Source organism: Empidonax traillii, unplaced genomic scaffold (assembly GCF_003031625.1).
Source record: "Empidonax traillii isolate 1590-97213 ecotype Southwest subspecies unplaced genomic scaffold, ASM303162v1 scaffold2487:size23290, whole genome shotgun sequence".
Lineage (NCBI taxonomy): Eukaryota > Metazoa > Chordata > Aves > Passeriformes > Tyrannidae > Empidonax > Empidonax traillii.
This window is the reverse complement of record NW_020957680.1, coordinates 1-3838: the sequence shown is the minus strand read 5'-3', so window position 1 is coordinate 3838 and position 3838 is coordinate 1.

Here is a 3838-nt window from a genome sequence, read left to right as displayed (position 1 = left end):
CGCCGCCCCCGGCCCTGCGCGGGACCCCCGCGGGTGCGCGGCGGGAGGGCGGCTCGCCCTGCCCTGCCCGGCCCGGCCCGGCCCGGCCCGGCCCCCTCAGGTAAGAGCGGGGCCGCGGGCGCGGCGGGAAGGAGGGGCCGGGCCGGGCCGGGCCGGGCGGGTGTGGCGGCCCGTGAGGGGTGTCCGTGTGTCTGTCCGTGTGTCTGTCCGTGTGTCTGTCCGTGTGTCTGTGTGTGTGTCTGTGTCTGTGTGAGGGGCGGGGGGGGGGCGCCGCGATTCCCGAAGGCCGCGAACGCCGCCCCGCCGGCGTCACCCGCATTGCGGGTCCCCACACAGCGCCCCTCACGCCAAGGGTGCGGAACCTGCGCTCTGCTCCCCACACACACTCCCCACACACCGCCCCTCCCGCCAAGCCCGCAGGGCCGGGGGCGCCGCGGGCCGAGCGCCGGGTGGGAAGGGGGGGGGGGCTGTTCTGCCTCAATCCCGCCCGGAGGACGCGCGGGCCGTATGGGGGGGGGGGGGTGTCTCCGTTTTTACCGGAGTGGTGGGGGGGGCGGTGTCTCCGGTGCGGCGGCGGGCGGAGGGAGCGCCCCCCGCGCTGGGCCGGCGGGGTTACGCTGTTTGCGTAGCGCTGAGGCGGCGCTGCGCCCCTGGCGTAGGGCGGGGCCGCGCTCTCTCCCCCTCCCTCTCCACCGTAAATCCCCGTTGCGCTCCGGGGCCGCCGTGCTGGGGGCGGGGCGTGCCGGGGAGGGGGCGGGGCCTGCCCCGTACGCCGCTGGCGCAGCGCGGGGCGGGGCCGGCGCGCGGGGGGCACTTCCTGCCGCCGCCATTTTGTGGCGGAGCGGGAGGAAGCGGCGGCCGCGGCGGCTCCGGCGGCTCCTCCTGAGCGGCGGCTCCTCCTGCTCCCCTTCCTCCTCCTGCTGCTGCTCCTCCGGCTCCTCCGGCAGCGCCGGCCCGGCCCGCGGTGAGTCAGTCCCGGCCGCGCCGCTCCCCCCGGCGCCGCCGCTCCCGTTGAGGCCCAACCCGCTCTTCCCCAACCCCGTTAAGGCCCAGCCCGCTCCTCCCCCCCCCCCTCCCTCAGCCCCGTTAGGCCCAGCCCGCTCCCTCCACACCCCCTTCCCCCCGGTAGGCCCGGGCCGAGCCCCGTTAGGCCCGGGCGGCCCTGGGCGTGAGGGAGAGGGCGGGCCGGGGGTGGCCTTGGCGGAGGAGCGGCCCCTGAGGCGCCGCCGCTCCGGGGCCGTCCCGGGGCCCTGCCGGGCCCGGCCGCGCCGCCGCCGGCGAGGGGTTGACCTTTTCCTCCCCCCCCGATCCTGGGCGTTCTGTGCAGCTCCTCGGGAATTCGAGCGCTGGGAGGGATCGGCTCTGCCAAAAGGGGAAATCTCGACCCGCTCGCGGCGGGTTTGGGGTGGGAAGGGGGGCCCTGCGGGTGTCCTCGGGGGGTGTTTTGGGCTGACAGGGACACCCTGGGTGCTGCCGGGGGTTTGAAGGGGCAGGGGGGACCCTGGGGGTGTTCCCACTTGTTTTGGGGTGGGAACGGGACTCTAGGGGTGTTTGGGGGTGAGAGGGGCACCCTAGGGGTATCCTCGGGTGTTTTGGGGTGGGAACGGGACTCTGGGGGTGTTCTGGGGGGATAGGGTGACCCTGGGGATGTTGGGGTGACAGGGGCACCCTGGGTTCTGCTGGGGGTGTCCCCACATGTTTTGGGGTGACAGGGGGTCCCTGAGGGTGTCCCTGTGTGTTTTGGGGTGACAAGGGGGTCCCTGGGAGTGTTTTGGGGTGACAGGGGCACCCCGGTGATGTCCCCACGTGTTTTGGGGTCACAGGGGGTCTCTGGGGGTGTCCCCACATATTTTGGGGTGACAGGGGTCCTTGTGGTTGTCTCCACATATTTTGGGGTGACAGGGGGTCCCTGGGGGTGTTTTTGGGGTGACAGGGGTTCCTGGGGTTGTCCCCACGTATTTTGGGGTGACAGGGGGTCCCTGGGGGTGTTTTTGGGGTGACAGGGGGTCCCTGGGGTGTTTTTGGGGTGACAGGGGGTCCCTGGGGGTGTTTTTGGGGTGACAGGGGATCCCTAGGGATGTCCCCCACGTTCTGGGGCATGGAAGGGGGTCCCTGGGGGATTTTGGGGTGACCCCCTGAGCTGTCACCCCCCCATTTGGGGCCGGAGGAGCTGCAAGTGGGGGTTGTGTTTGTTGTGCCTCAGCCACGTGTGTGTGGTTAATTAACCCCACAACAATTAACCCCACCGTGGCTCCATCAGCCGCTTCCCACCCCCCAAATACCCCCCAAACTCCCCCCACCCCGTTATCCCAAGGAAGTTCCAGCCCTCCCTGCTGTCATTCCCAGCCGGTTTTCCCGGGAGAAGCTCCTGCCAGGCCCGTTATCCCTCGGATCCAGGGGCTGGGGGGGGTGAACAGCTCGTTAATTGGGGTGTTAATTGAGGCAGGAACAGGTTGGGGGGAAGGAACCCCCTGTGGGAGCTGCTGGGGGGAGTTGTTGGTTCCTGGGTTTGGGAGCAGCGGTGGCTGGAGGAGCTTTTTGGGGGTGGGGGGGAGGTTGAGCATCTTCTGTCAGAGTTTGGGGGGGTAAAAAAATCCTTTGTCACAGTTTGGGGTGGTTTGGTTGTCATTTCCCACAGTTTTGGGGTGCTTTGAACATCATCTGTGGAAGTTTGGGGTAGTTTGGGAATTCTCTGTCAGTTTGGGGTGTTCTGAGCGTCGTTTCCTGAAGTTTGGGGGTGGTTGGAGCATCATCTGTCACAGTTTGGGGTGGTTGGAGCATCATCTGTCACAGTTTGGGGTGGTTTGAGCATCATCTGTCACAGTTTGGGGTGGTTTGAGCATCATCTGTCACAGTTTAGGGTGGTTTGGTTGTCATTTCCCACAGTTTTGGGGTGATTTGGTTGTCATTTCCCACAGTTTTTGGGGTGGTTTGGTTGTTGTTTCCCACAGTTTTGGGGTGGTTGGAGCATCATCTGTCACAGTTTGAGGTGGTTTGGTTGTTGTTTCCCACAGTTCTGGGGTCGTTTGAGCATCACCTGTCAGAGTTTGGGGGGGGTTGGGAATTGTCTGTCAGAGATTGGGTTGGTTAAAAAATCCTTTGTCAGAGTTTGGGGTGGTTTGGTTGTTGTTTCCCGCAGTTTTGGGGTGGTTGGAGCATCATCTGTCGAAGTTTGGGGTGGTTAAAAAATCTTTTGTCGAAGTTTAGGGTGCTTTGGTTGTTATTTCTCACACTTTTGGGATGGCCTGAGCACCATTTCCCAAAGTTTTGGAGTGGTTGAAAAGTCATTTCTCAAAATTTGGGGTGGTTTGAGCGTCGTTTCCCAAAGTTTTGGAGTGGTTCAAGCATCGTCTGTCAAAGTTTGGGATCATTAAAAAATCCTTTGTCAAAGTTTGGGGTGGCTTGGTTGTTGTTTCCCACAGTTTTGGGGTGGTTGGAGCATCGTCTGTCACAGTTTGGGGGGGTTGGGAATTGTCTGTCAGAGATTGGGTTGGTTAAAAAATCCTTTGTCAGAGTTTGGGGTGGTTTGGTTGTTGTTTCCTGCAGTTCTGGGGTGGTGTGAATGTTGTCTGTCAGAGTTTGGGGTGGTTAAAAAAATCCTTTGTCAAAGTTTGGGGTGGTTTGGTTGTTGTTTCCCACAGTTTTGGGGTGGTTTGAGTGTTGTCTGTCACAGTTTGGGGTGGTTTGAGCATCATCTGTCAGAGTTTGGGGTGGTTTAAAAATCCTTTATCGAAGTTTGAGGTGGTTTGGTTGTCGTTTCCCACAGTTTTGGGGTGCTTTGAACATCATCTGTGGAAGTTTGGGGTGGTTTGGGAATTCTCTGTCAGAGTTTGGGGTA